This window comes from Microtus oregoni, unplaced genomic scaffold (assembly GCF_018167655.1).
Source record: "Microtus oregoni isolate MIOR12 unplaced genomic scaffold, Mior012 000019F_ref0000042, whole genome shotgun sequence".
NCBI lineage: Eukaryota > Metazoa > Chordata > Mammalia > Rodentia > Cricetidae > Microtus > Microtus oregoni.
Genome location: NW_024543078.1, coordinates 11,756,593 through 11,771,847, shown reverse-complemented (window position 1 = coordinate 11,771,847; position 15,255 = coordinate 11,756,593). Strand labels below are relative to the sequence as shown.

General features: G+C 43.7%; 1 pseudogene; it reads right to left on the bottom strand.

Annotated features, from left to right (window-relative positions):
• Positions 1–8,177: 8,177 nt before the first annotated feature.
• LOC121459605 lies at positions 8,178–13,825 on the bottom strand (annotated as a pseudogene).
• Between the last annotated feature and the right edge of the window lie 1,430 nt (positions 13,826–15,255).

Sequence of the window (15,255 nt, the reverse complement as noted above, 5' to 3'; positions counted from 1 at the left end):
CAGAGAGCAACCTTGTGAAGGTTATTCTCTTACTACCCCCCATTCTCCCTCCCCCCACACATAAACCTGAACAGGTCCCCTTTTAAGATTCTCAAACTCTCAGCTTTGAATTAAACTGAAAGGAACCATGGTTAACCGATAGCAATGGTTATACTGATAAAATTTCCCTGAGCAAAGAAATATTTGGGGACTATAAATCAAGACCCTGGCATGAACAGATAAGTTCTTCTAAACGAATCAAATTCAGTGACATTTTTAATGAAAACTAATATCTCAAAATTTCCTGAAAGGTTCAAGAAACCAAGCCGGAAGGATTTCTTCCTGAAAATTATGACGATGGCATCGTGCCCCAGACTACCGAAGACACTGAATTACCTTCATTTCAAGGTACAAGGCACAGATGTGACACTTCTCAGGAATCTGAGAAAATGACACTTCACGACACCACAATGGATCACACACGTTCTTTAGGACTTACACTGGGCATGTAAGGGGAGACCACATGCTGACGCTAAGCTTGCTCTTGGTAGCCACAGTGGTGACACCATGGACCCTCTGCAACATTAGTTTTGACAGTTAGTAAACATTTGGAATGTATTTGAAAACAATCACAACTATGACCTTTGTTGCAATTAGAGGCCCTCTAGGTTCTCCACAATGATACTGAGTATGCTCACAAGGGGTTCCCATTGTCAAGTCTTCAAACAAGCATCTTGAAAAGAAAAGAAACTCAGCAAACCACCATTCAATTGTTTTAATGTTTGTTCACAAATGGTGGAAATACTAAAGTACAGACAGTAATAATTGTGATGTTGTGGCCAATATTATAAATAATGGAATTATAAATTTAAAACAGTTTCTGGATACCAAAAATAAATCGGGTCATCCAAGTAGCCCTCAGAGCTCTCTAGTAGGGCCGGTCTCTAAGTTCCAGACTGTTTTCGTCTTTATCCTTTTACGCAGGTCCTCCAGGGCCTCAAGGACCACCTCTTGTTCATTCCATCTGTTCCATCAATGGTCCAGGGGGAGCCCCAGGACCGCGTCTTATTCCTCCACCAAGGCCACCTCGGTCCAAGCTACGGACATCTAAGAAGCAACCTCTGTCTCCACCTCTGCCTCCTCGGGACATTTCTGCAGGACCAACACGGTCCATAAGTCCGTCTGATCCTCGCTGCATGCCACCAGGGCAGCCTCACCAGGTGATAACAGAGAGCCACCTTGTGAACGTTTTCTCTTACTAACCCCCATCCTCCCCCCCCCACACACATAAACCTGAGCAGGTCCACTTTTAAGATTCTCAAACTCTCAGCTTTGAATTAAACTGAAAGGAAGCAAGGTTAACCGATAGCAGTGGTTATAGTGATAAAATTTCCCTGAGCAAACAAATATTTGGGGACTATAAATCAAGACCCTGGCATGAACAGATAAGTTCTTCTAAAACAAATCAAATTCAGTGACATTTTTAATGAAAACTAATATCTCAAAATTTCCTGAAAGGTTCAAGAAACCAAGCCGGAAGGATTTCTTCCTGAAAATTATGACGATGGCATCGTGCCCCAGACTGACGACACTGAATTACCTTCATTTCAAGGTACAAGGCACAGAGGTGACACTTCTCAGGAATCTGAGAAAATGACACGTCACGACACCACAATGGATCACACACGTTCTTTAGGACTTACACTGGGCATGTAAGGGGAGACCACATGCTGAAGCTAAGCTTGCTCTTGGTAGCCACAGTGGTGACACCATGGACCCTGTGCAACATTAGTTTTGACAGTTAGTAAACATTTGGAATGTATTTGAAAACAATCACAAATATGACCTTTGTTGCAATTAGAGGCCCTCTAGGTTCTCCACAATGATACTGAGTATGCTCACAAGGGGTTCCCATTGTCAAGTCTTCAAACAAGCATCTTGAAAAGAAAAGAATCTCAGCAAACTACCATTCAATTGTTTTAATGTTTCTTCACAAATGGTGGAAATACTAAAGTACAGACAGTAATAATCGTGATGTTGTGGCCCATATTATAAATATGGAATTATAAATTGAAATAGTTTCTGGATACAAAAAGTAAATTGCCTCGTCCATGCAGCCCTGCAGGGCTCTCTAGTAGGGCCGGTCTCTAAGTTCCTGACTGTTTTCGTCTTTATCCTTTTACGCAGGTCCTCCAGGGCCTCAAGGACCACCTCTTGTTCATTCCATCTGTTCCATCAATGGTCCAGGAGGAGCCCCAGGACCGCGTCTTATTCCTCCACCAAGGCCACCTCGGTCCAAGCTACGGACATCTAAGAAGCAACCTCTGTCTCCACCTCTGCCTCCTCGGGACATTTCTGCAGGACCAACACGGTCCATAAGTCCGCCTGATCCTCGCTGCATGCCACCAGGGCAGCCTCACCAGGTGATAACAGAGAGCAACCTTGTGAAGGTTATTCTCTTACTACCCCCCATTCTCCCCCCCCACACACACATAAACCTGAACAGGTCCCCTTTTAAGATTCTCAAACTCTCAGCTTTGAATTAAACTGAAAGGAACCATGGTTAACCGATAGCAATGGTTATAGGGATGAAATTTCCCTGAGCAAAGAAATATTTGGGGACTATAAATCAAGACCCTGGCATGAACAGATAAGTTCTTCTAAAGCGAATGAAAATCAGTGACATTTTTAATGAAAACTAAGTTCTCAAAATTTCCTGAAAGGTTCAAGAAACCAAGCCGGAAGGATTTCTTCCTGAAAATTATGACGATGGCATCGTGCCCCAGCCTACCGACGACACTGAATTACCTTCATTTCAAGGTACAAGGCACAGATGTAACACTCCTCAGGATTCTGAGAAAATGACACTTCACGACACCACAATGGATCACACACGTTCTTTAGGACTTACACTGGGCATGTAAGGGGAGACCACATGCTGAAGCTAAGCTTGCTCTTGGTAGCCACAGTGGTGACACCATGGACCCTGTGCAACATTAGTTTTGACAGTTAGTAAACATTTGGAATGTATTTGAAAACAATCACAACTATGAACTTTGTTGCAATTAGAGGCCCTCTAGGTTCTCCACAATGATACTGAGTATGCTCACAAGGGGTTCCCATTGTCAAGTCTTCAAACAAGCATCTTGAAAAGAAAAGAATCTCAGCAAACTACCATTCAATTGTTTTAATGTTTCTTCACAAATGGTGGAAATACTAAAGTACAGACAGTAATAATCGTGATGTTGTGGCCCATATTATAAATATGGAATTATAAATTAAAATAGTTTCTGGATACAAAAAATAAATTGCCTCGTCCATGCAGCCCTGCAGGGCTCTATAGTAGGGCCGGTCTCTAAGTTCCTGACTGTTTTCGTCTTTATCCTTTTACGCAGGTCCTCCAGGGCCTCAAGGACCACCTCTTGTTCATTCCATCTGTTCCATCTATGGTCCAGGAGGAGCCCCAGGACCGCGTCTTATTCCTCCACCAAGGCCACCTCGGTCCAAGCTGCAGACATCTAAGAAGCAACCTCTGTCTCCACCTCTGCCTCCTCGGGACATTTCTGCAGGACCAACACAGTCCATAAGTCCTCGCTGCATGCCACCAGGGCAGCCTCACCAGGTGATAACAGAGAGCAACCTTGTGAAGGTTATTCTCTTACTACCCCCCATTCTCCCTCCCCCCACACATAAACCTGAACAGGTCCCCTTTTAAGATTCTCAAACTCTCAGCTTTGAATTAAACTGAAAGGAACCATGGTTAACCGATAGCAATGGTTATAGTGATAAAATTTCCCTGAGCAAAGAAATATTTGGGGACTATAAATCAAGACCCTGGCATGAACAGATAAGTTCTTCTAAAACGAATCAAATTCAGTGACATTTTTAATGAAAACTAATATCTCAAAATTTCCTGAAAGGTTCAAGAAACCAAGCCGGAAGGATTTCTTCCTGAAAATTATGACGATGGCATCGTGCCCCAGACTACCGACGACACTGAATTACCTTCATTTCAAGGTACAAGGCACAGATGTGACACTTCTCAGGAATCTGAGAAAATGACACTTCACGACACCACAATGGATCACACACGTTCTTTAGGACTTACACTGGGCATGTAAGGGGAGACCACATGCTGACGCTAAGCTTGCTCTTGGTAGCCACAGTGGTGACACCATGGACCCTCTGCAACATTAGTTTTGACAGTTAGTAAACATTTGGAATGTATTTGAAAACAATCACAACTATGACCTTTGTTGCAATTAGAGGCCCTCTAGGTTCTCCACAATGATACTGAGTATGCTCACAAGGGGTTCCCATTGTCAAGTCTTCAAACAAGCATCTTGAAAAGAAAAGAAACTCAGCAAACCACCATTCAATTGTTTTAATGTTTGTTCACAAATGGTGGAAATACTAAAGTACAGACAGTAATAATTGTGATGTTGTGGCCAATATTATAAATAATGGAATTATAAATTTAAAACAGTTTCTGGATACCAAAAATAAATCGGGTCATCCAAGTAGCCCTCAGAGCTCTCTAGTAGGGCCGGTCTCTAAGTTCCAGACTGTTTTCGTCTTTATCCTTTTACGCAGGTCCTCCAGGGCCTCAAGGACCACCTCTTGTTCATTCCATCTGTTCCATCAATGGTCCAGGGGGAGCCCCAGGACCGCGTCTTATTCCTCCACCAAGGCCACCTCGGTCCAAGCTACGGACATCTAAGAAGCAACCTCTGTCTCCACCTCTGCCTCCTCGGGACATTTCTGCAGGACCAACACAGTCCATAAGTCCTCGCTGCATGCCACCAGGGCAGCCTCACCAGGTGATAACAGAGAGCAACCTTGTGAAGGTTATTCTCTTACTACCCACCATTCTCCCTCCCCCCACACATAAACCTGAACAGGTCCCCTTTTAAGATTCTCAAACTCTCAGCTTTGAATTAAACTGAAAGGAACCATGGTTAACCGATAGCAATGGTTATAGTGATAAAATTTCCCTGAGCAAAGAAATATTTGGGGACTATAAATCAAGACCCTGGCATGAACAGATAAGTTCTTCTAAAACGAATCAAATTCAGTGACATTTTTAATGAAAACTAATATCTCAAAATTTCCTGAAAGGTTCAAGAAACCAAGCCGGAAGGATTTCTTCCTGAAAATTATGACGATGGCATCGTGCCCCAGACTACCGACGACACTGAATTACCTTCATTTCAAGGTACAAGGCACAGATGTGACACTTCTCAGGAATCTGAGAAAATGACACTTCACGACACCACAATGGATCACACACGTTCTTTAGGACTTACACTGGGCTTGTAAGGGGAGACCACATGTTGACGCTAAGCTTGCTCTTGGTAGCCACAGTGGTGACACCATGGACCCTCTGCAACATTAGTTTTGACAGTTAGTAAACATTTGGAATGTATTTGAAAACAATCACAACTATGACCTTTGTTGCAATTAGAGGCCCTCTAGGTTCTCCACAATGATACTGAGTATGCTCACAAGGGGTTCCCATTGTCAAGTCTTCAAACAAGCATCTTGAAAAGAAAAGAAACTCAGCAAACCACCATTCAATTGTTTTAATGTTTGTTCACAAATGGTGGAAATACTAAAGTACAGACAGTAATAATTGTGATGTTGTGGCCAATATTATAAATAATGGAATTATAAATTTAAAACAGTTTCTGGATACCAAAAATAAATCGGGTCATCCAAGTAGCCCTCAGAGCTCTCTAGTAGGGCCGGTCTCTAAGTTCCAGACTGTTTTCGTCTTTATCCTTTTACGCAGGTCCTCCAGGGCCTCAAGGACCACCTCTTGTTCATTCCATCTGTTCCATCAATGGTCCAGGGGGAGCCCCAGGACCGCGTCTTATTCCTCCACCAAGGCCACCTCGGTCCAAGCTACGGACATCTAAGAAGCAACCTCTGTCTCCACCTCTGCCTCCTCGGGACATTTCTGCAGGACCAACACGGTCCATAAGTCCGCCTGATCCTCGCTGCATGCCACCAGGGCAGCCTCACCAGGTGATAACAGAGAGCAACCTTGTGAATGTTATTCTCTTACTACCCCCCATTCTCCCCCCCCACACACACATAAACCTGAACAGGTCCCCTTTTAAGATTCTCAAACTCTCAGCTTTGAATTAAACTGAAAGGAACCATGGTTAACCGATAGCAATGGTTATAGGGATGAAATTTCCCTGAGCAAAGAAATATTTGGGGACTATAAATCAAGACCCTGGCATGAACAGATAAGTTCTTCTAAAGCGAATGAAAATCAGTGACATTTTTAATGAAAACTAAGTTCTCAAAATTTCCTGAAAGGTTCAAGAAACCAAGCCGGAAGGATTTCTTCCTGAAAATTATGACGATGGCATCGTGCCCCAGCCTACCGACGACACTGAATTACCTTCATTTCAAGGTACAAGGCACAGATGTAACACTCCTCAGGATTCTGAGAAAATGACACTTCACGACACCACAATGGATCACACACGTTCTTTAGGACTTACACTGGGCATGTAAGGGGAGACCACATGCTGAAGCTAAGCTTGCTCTTGGTAGCCACAGTGGTGACACCATGGACCCTGTGCAACATTAGTTTTGACAGTTAGTAAACATTTGGAATGTATTTGAAAACAATCACAACTATGAACTTTGTTGCAATTAGAGGCCCTTTAGGTTCTCACAATGATACTGAGTATGCTCACAAGGGGTTCCCATTGTCAAGTCTTCAAACAAGCATCTTGAAAAGAAAAGAAACTCAGCAAACCACCATTCAATTGTTTTAATGTTTCTTCACAAATGGTGGAAATACTAAAGTACAGACAGTAATAATCGTGATGTTGTGACCAATATTATAAATAATGGAATTATAAATTTAAAACAATTTCTGGATACAAAAAATAAATCGGGTCATCCATGTAGCCCTCAGAGCTCACTAGCAGGGCCGGTCTCTAAGTTCCTGACTGTTTTCGTCTTTATCCTTTTACGCAGGTCCTCCAGGGCCTCAAGGACCACCTCTTGTTCATTCCATCTGTTCCATCAATGGTCCAGGAGGAGCCCCAGGACCGCGTCTTATTCCTCCACCAAGGCCACCTCGGTCCAAGCTACGGACATCTAAGAAGCAACCTCTGTCTCCACCTCTGCCTCCTCGGGACATTTCTGCAGGACCAACATGGTCCATAAGTCCGTCTGATCCTCGCTGCATGCCACCAGGACAGCCTCACCAGGTGATAACAGAGAGCCACCTTGTGAAGGTTTTCTCTTACTACCCCCCATCCTCCCCCCAGACACACACACATAAACCTGAGCAGGTCCACTTTTAAGATTCTCAAACTCTCAGCTTTGAATTAAACTGAAAGGAAGCAAGGTTAACCGATAGCAGTGGTTATAGTGATAAAATTTCCCTGAGCAAACAAATATTTGGGGACTATAAATCAAGACCCTGGCATGAACAGATAAGTTCTTCTAAAACGAATCAAATTCAGTGACATTTTTAATGAAAACTAATATCTCAAAATTTCCTGAAAGGTTCAAGAAACCAAGCTGGAAGGATTTCTTCCTGAAAATTATGACGATGGCATCGTGCCCCAGACTACCGACGACACTGAATTACCTTCATTTCAAGGTACAAGGCACAGATGTAACACTCCTCAGGATTCTGAGAAAATGACACTTCACGACACCACAATGGATCACACGTTCTTTAGAACTTACACTGGGCATGTAAGGGGAGACCACATGCTGACGCTAAGCTTGCTCTTGGTAGCCACACTGGTGACACCATGGACCCTCTGCAACATTAGTTTTGACAGTTAGTAAACATTTGGAATGTATTTGAAAACAATCACAACTATGAACTTTGTTGCAATTAGAGGCCCTCTAGGTTCTCCACAATGATACTGAGTATGCTCACAAGGGGTTCCCATTGTCAAGTCTTCAAACAAGCATCTTGAAAAGAAAAGAATCTCAGCAAACTACCATTCAATTGTTTTAATGTTTCTTCACAAATGGTGGAAATACTAAAGTACAGACAGTAATAATCGTGATGTTGTGGCCAATATTATAAATATGGAATTATAAATTAAAATAGTTTCTGGATACAAAAAATAAATTGCCTCGTCCATGCAGCCCTGCAGGGCTCTCTAGTAGGGCCGGTCTCTAAGTTCCTGACTGTTTTAGTCTTTATCCTTTTACGCAGGTCCTCCAGGGCCTCCAGGACCACCTCTTGATCATTCCATCTGTTCCATCAATGGTCCAGGAGGAGCCCCAGGACCACGTCGTATTCCTCCACCAAAACCACCTCGGTCCAAGCTACGGACATCTAAGAAGCAACCTCTGTCTCCACCTCTGCCTCCTCGGGACATTTCTGCAGGAGCAACACGGTCCATAAGTTTGCCTGATCCTCGCTGCATGCCACCAGGACAGCGTCACAATCTAATAATAGAGATCCACCTTGTGAAGGTTTTTCTCTTCCCACCCCCACCCCCCCCCACACACACACATAAGGCTGAGCAGGTCCCTTTTTCATTTTCTCAATCTCTGGCCTTGGAATCAAACAGAAAGTAATCAAAGTTACACAATATTAGTGGTTATAGTGATAATATCCCCTGAGCCGACAAATATTTGAGGCCTATAAATCAAGACCCTGGTGTTAACAGATAAATTCTTCTAAAGTGAACAGAAATCAGTGATACTTTTAATGAAAACTAAGATCTCAAAACTTCCTTAAAGGTTGAAGAAACCAAGCCTGAAGGAGTTCTTCCTGAAAATTATGAAGATGGCATTTTGCCCCAGCCTACCACCGCCACTGAATTACCTTCAGTTCCAGGTACAAGGCACAGAGGTGACACTCTTCAGGAATCTGAGAAAATTACACTTCACGACACCACAATGGATCACACACGTTCTTTAATACTTACACTGGGCATATATGGGGAGACCACATGCTGACGCTAAGCTTGCTCTTGGTAGCCACAGTGGTGACACCATGGACCCTCTGCAACATTAGTTTTGACAGTTAATAAACATTTGGAATGTACTTGAAAACAATCACAACTATGAACTTTGTTGCAATTAGAGGCCCTATAAGTTCTCCACAATGATACTGATTATGCTCACAAGGGGTTTCCATTGTCAAGTCTTCAAACAAGCATCTTGAAAAGAAAAGAAACTCAGCAAACCACCATTCAATTGTTTTAATGTTTCTTCACAAATGGTGGAAATACGAAAGTACAGACAGTAATAATCGTGATGTTCTGGCCAACATCACAAATATGGCATTATGAATGTAAATCATTTTCTGGGTTCGGAGAATAAATCTGGTCATCTATGCAGCCCTGCACTCCTCTCTAGTAGGGCCAGTCCCTACGTTCCTGACTGTTTTCGTTTTTATCCTTTTACGCAGGTCCTCCAGGGCCTCAAGGATCACCTCTTGTTCATTCCATCTGTTCCATCAATGGTCCAGAAGGAGCCCCAGGACCGCGTCTTATTCCTCCACCAAGGCCACCTCGGTCCACGCTACCGACATCTAAGAAGCAACCTCTGTCTCCACCTCTGCCTCCTCGGAACATTTCTGCAGGACCAACACGGTCCATAAGTTTGCCTGATCCTCGCTGCATGCCACCAGGGCAGCCTCACCAGGTGAAAACAGAGAGCCACCTTGTGAAGGTTATTCTCTTACTACCCCCATTCTCCCCCCCCCCAAACATAAACCTGAGCAGGTCCCCTTTTAAGATTCTCAAACTCTCAGCTTTGAATTAAACTGAAAGGAAGCAAGGTTAACCGATAGCAATGGTTATAGTGATAAAATTTCCCTGAGCAAAGAAATAATAGGGGACTATTAATCAAGACCCTGGCATGAACAGATAAGTTTTTCTAAAGTCAATCAAAATCAGTGATACTTTTAATGAAAACTAAGTTCTCAAAATTTCCTGAAAGGTTGAAGAAACAAAGCGGGACGGAATTCTTCCTAAAAATTATGACGACGGCATCGTGCCCCAGCCTACCTCCGACACTGAATTACCTTCATTTCAAGGTACAAGGCACAGATGTGACACTCCTCAGGATTCTGAGAAAATGACACTTCACGACACCACAATGAATCACACAGGTTCTTTAGGACTTACACTGGGCATGCAAGGGGGAGACCACATGCTGATGCTAAGCTTGCTCTTGGTAGCCACAGTGGTGACACCATGGACCCTCTGCAACATTAGTTTTGACAGTTAGTAAACATTTGGAATGTATTTGAAAATAATCACAACTATGAACTTTGTTGCAATTAGAGGCCCTCTAGGTTCTCCACAATGATACTGAGTATGCTCACAAGGGGTTCCCATTGTCAAGTCTTCAAACAAGCATCTTGAAAAGAAAAGAAACTCAGCAAACCACCATTCAATTGTTTTAATGTTTGTTCACAAATGGTGGAAATACTAAAGTACAGACAGTAATAATCGTGATGTTGTGGCCAACATTATAAATATGGAATTATAAATTAAAATAGTTTCTGGATACAAAAAATAAATCGGGTCGTCCATGCAGCCCTGCAGGGCTCTCTAGTACGGCCGGTCTCTAAGTTCCTGACTGTTTTAGTCTTTATCCTTTTACGCAGGTCCTCCAGGGCCTCCAGGACCACCTCTTGTTCATTCCATCTGTTCCATCAATGGTCCAGGAGGAGCCCCAGGATCACGTCGTATTCCTCCACCAAAGCCACCTCGGTCCAAACTACGGACATCTAAGAAGCAACCTCTGTCTCCACCTCTGCCTCCTCGGGACATTTCTGCAGGACCAACACGGTCCATAAGTCCGCCTGATCCTCGCTGCATGCCACCAGGACAGCGTTTCAAGCTAATAATAGAGATCCACCTTGTTAAGGTTTTTCTCTTCCCACCCCTCACCCCCCCACACACACACATAAAGCTGAGCAGGTCCCCTTTTCATTTTCTCAATCTCTGGCCTTGGAATCAAACAGAAAGTAGTCAAAGGTTACACAATATTAGTGGTTATAGTGATAAAATTCCCTGAGCCAACAACTATTTGAGGCCTATAAATCAAGACCCTGGTGTTAACAGATAAATTCTTCTAAAGTGAACAAAAATCAGTGATACTTTTAATGAAAACTAAGTTCTCAATATTTCCTTAAAGGTTGAAGAAACCAAGCCTGAAGGAGTTCTTCCTGAAAATTATGAAGATGGCATTTTGTCCCAGCCTACCACCGCCACTGAATTACCTTCAGTTCCAGGTACAAGGCACAGAGGTGACACTCTTCAGGAATCTGAGAAAATTACACTTCACGACACCACAATGGATCACACATGTTCTTTAGGACTTACACTGGGCATGCAAGGGGAAGACCACATGCTGATGATGAGCTTGCTCCTGTAGGCACACTGTTGACACCACAGACCCTATGCAACATTATTTTTTGACAGTTAATAAACATTTGCAACTTTTTTGAAAACAATCACAACCATGAACCTTGTTACAATTTGAGGCTCCCTTGGTAGTCCACAAAGATACTGAGTATGCTCACAAGGGGTTCCCAGTGCTAAGTCTAAAACAACCATCTTTAAAAAAAAATAAAAAACTCTGCTCACTAGGATTAACTTGTTCTAATGTTATTTCAGAAATGGTGAAAATACTAAAGTACAGAGAGAAATAATCATGATGTTGTGGTCAACATTATATATATGGAATTATAAATTTAAAATCTTTTCTGGTGTAAAAAAAATAAGTCTGGTCATCCATGCAGCTCTCTAGTACGGATGGTCTCTAATTTCCTGACTGTGCTCACCTTATTCCATTTACGCAGGCCTTCCCGGACCTCCAGGTCCACCACTTCTCTCTATCATCGGTTCCATCAATGGTCCAGGAAGATCCTCAGGACCATGTCGTATTCCTCAACCAAGTCCACCTCGGTCCAAGCTATGGCCACCTCAGAAGCCACGTTTCTCTCCACCTCTGCCACCTCAGAACATTTCTCCAGGACCACCACGATCCATAAGGACACCTTTTCTTCCCTGCATGGCACCACTGCCGCCTCGGCCACGATCACATCCCGGAGGTTGGAATGGTAGTGGGTGGAAGCCCTCAGGTTTTGGTCCTTACACTGGTTGCGTTCTGTTCTCCAGGTCAAGTTCTGGGTTCCACAGCCCGGCATGGGACACTGCCAATCTCCGGCTCAGTGCTGGACATTTCCTCCTCCACAAGGGGGTCCCTCAGGAGCCCCAGGGTTTTCCTGTTGGGAAGCCCCCTCCTCTCCTCCAATGCCTCCCATGTGACCCATGATTCCTTTGGGACCTCTTGGGCTATTATGACCTCCACAGAGTGGTGATGGCATCCCTCTGCCCTCATGAGGTGGCATGCCACTCCACTTGCTATTTTTGGAGGCTTCTTTCGGGCAAGAGAAGCTTTAAGTTTGCTTCCTTGAATATCTTTTCCATCAAACCATTCCACAGCAGCCTTGGCAGTTGGCAGATCTTCATAGGCCACTGTGGCGTCACCTTTAGGCTTTCCTCTCTCCTTATCCAAATAGGTGTGGATCATGAGTTGCCCAGTTCTCTTGTTCATCTTGACAACCCCACATTGCTTACCGAAGTCTGCCAGATCATCCAGAGTCACATTGTCATTTAAACCTTGCACATAAATTGCACTGTCGTCAGAATCCTCATCAGGATCTATAGGAAGGCCTAGATAAGGACCTGGTCCTTCATCCATGGGTCCACCGGGCTTATTGATGCCACCTCGCTCTCTAGAGCCCATTCCACCATGTCCTCCTCCCCGCCCACCTCTGCTCATGCCTCCATGATTAAATCCCCTTCTTCTCCTCTCCCGGTTATCAGGGCCACTCATGCTCTGGTTCTCTCCTGGTCCGAAAAATCCTCCAGACTCCTGCCCCCGACACCATTTGGTGTGGTCCTATCGGAATGAACTCTGCTCCCTGTAGCTGCTGCTCTGTTGGCTATATTGACTTGGAGCCTGGCTGTAGGATCCAGTCTGAGGGGGGTAACTAGTGGGAGGTTGTTGCCCATAGCTGCTTTGTTGACCATAGCTACTCTGCTGTCCATAGTTGCTAGGTTGCCCATAGATGTTCTATTGAGATTAACTGCTCTGATCATAACTAGTTGGCTGTGAAGAGAAAGATAGGATGTGTAGGATAAGATGTGTAGGAGGATAGGGTGGAGGTGCAGGGACTGGCTGCATGGGGTAGCTCCCAGGTGCTTGGGGATATCTGTAATTACTCTGTCCATACCCTAGGCTGGGCTAGTTATAACCCCCTGTGCTAGATTGAGGTTGACTAGTCTCAGTGGGCTCTTTACATCCTGTGGTCTTGCAGGTGCAGCGGCTGCTGGCTGCTGGCCATAGGCTGGGTAGACAGGCTGGGTGCCATATGCAGACTGAGCTGCACAAGAGGACTGGAGCAGTGGTGGTGTCATGAGCACCAGTGCCACATCCTTGAACAGTCTGGCTGTATGCCTGGGGGCAGTTGGAGTGGTATCACCAGTGGGAGGCTGTCCATAGGAAGTCACATATGCAGTCTGCCTGTAGGTGGCAGTGCTCTGAGCTGATATCAGTAGGCTGTCCATAGGTTCCATAGCTTTGTTTCCCATAGGCCTGGGTGGTCTGTGCATATCCTTGAGTTGGCTGGGCTGTGTAAGCACTGTAGCCCTGCTGGGCTGCAGCTTGGCTGTAGGTACTGTAATCTGCAGACGCCATTTTCTCTCCTTCCTCCTCGTTCTCTCCCCCTCAACAACATTCTGACCCTGTTCTTGAAACTTGCTTAGAAGAGAACACAAGTGTGATAGCTTCACTACTGATCAGGAATCTGCTCTTGTTCATGTGCCAGGTGACGCTTTCGACTCTCAGAGTGCTAATGAGTACTTTAGTGCTACCAGTCCAGCTGAATACACCCACTATGCAACTCACTCCAAGGTTCTGCCACTTTGGGAAGCAACAATGGCACTGCTGATGATAACCACCGGAATATGGTTTTTGAAATTTGTATCAACAGTGATGACGTGGGTATTCAACCTAATTTAACATGTGACATGCATTAAAATGAGTTTAACAAGGTAAGTTAGACCACAGCAGTGGTTTAAAATAGATGATGACTTATGCACTAGAAATCCAATTCTCTTTGGCACCAATACATATCATAAATAAATTTTGTGCTATATATAGGACTCTTTAGCCATTACCTAAAACTAGAAAAAATGCTTATCTTTTCCAATCATATTGAAAATACATCTAACATGAAACTTGTGTTGTCTGAATGGCTAAGCAGAGAAATGTAACTGTTAGATATTAGTTTCTATTTTTCTCTGTCCATAAACTGTGACTTATGTGGATAGCATCATTTTGTAAAGAAACACCCCCAAAGAAGCAACATGTGAGAATAAAACCAATGAAATAAGACTCCACATTGTCACCACATCTCAAATACAATGGCATTCCTTGTGACATGACACTACATAAGATTCTACTGGTGATGCCTCTGTTACTGCTCATCCTGACGCTGCCACCAATGATGTTCTTGATACTACTGATAATTCTTGCTTTTCTTTTCAGTTGCTGCTGAAGCCTATGAGGAGTAATGTCAACAATATAAATTTTCTAAAATATTCCTGAAATTGTCAAAGTTTAATGTTAAAAATTTCTTGACACTGTATATAATGATTTTAGTATAGAATAGTTTTTTCATTAAAATGTTTTAAAAATATTTTAAACTGTTTCTTGGTATTGTACAAACTGTTGACATGATGTCTTGGTGACATGTTTAAGGAGAAAGCTTCTATAATACCTATCAGAGATAGAACAGATAGTGGCATATCAAATCAGACAGACCAGGAACAGATGTTGGCTGAACACCTGACTATGAAAGAAGAAAAAGGAGAGGCAGAGGGAGAGAGACAGAGGAGGAGACACAGAAAGAGGGAGAGGAACATAGAGACAGGGGGAGACAGAGAGATAGGTTTAGAAAGAGAATGAGAAGCTGGGGTAGGGATTCTTCTGAATGAGAGGAAGGTTAGGGGAGGACAGGAGGGAAGAAGATCTAGAACACTAGCATGGACTTTGAACTGTACAGCAGGTACTTGTGCTACTGAAAGAGCCTGGAGGCCGGTCTGTACCTTATTATGGTAATAGACACCACAGGCAGCCAATATTCCCTACTTCCAGTGATAAGAGAAATGACACCTTTGGGTAGAGGAACTAACTTCACAAGTTTTTAAGGAATGTTGGCTTTTATCTATCCTCCAAAAATCCTCCAAA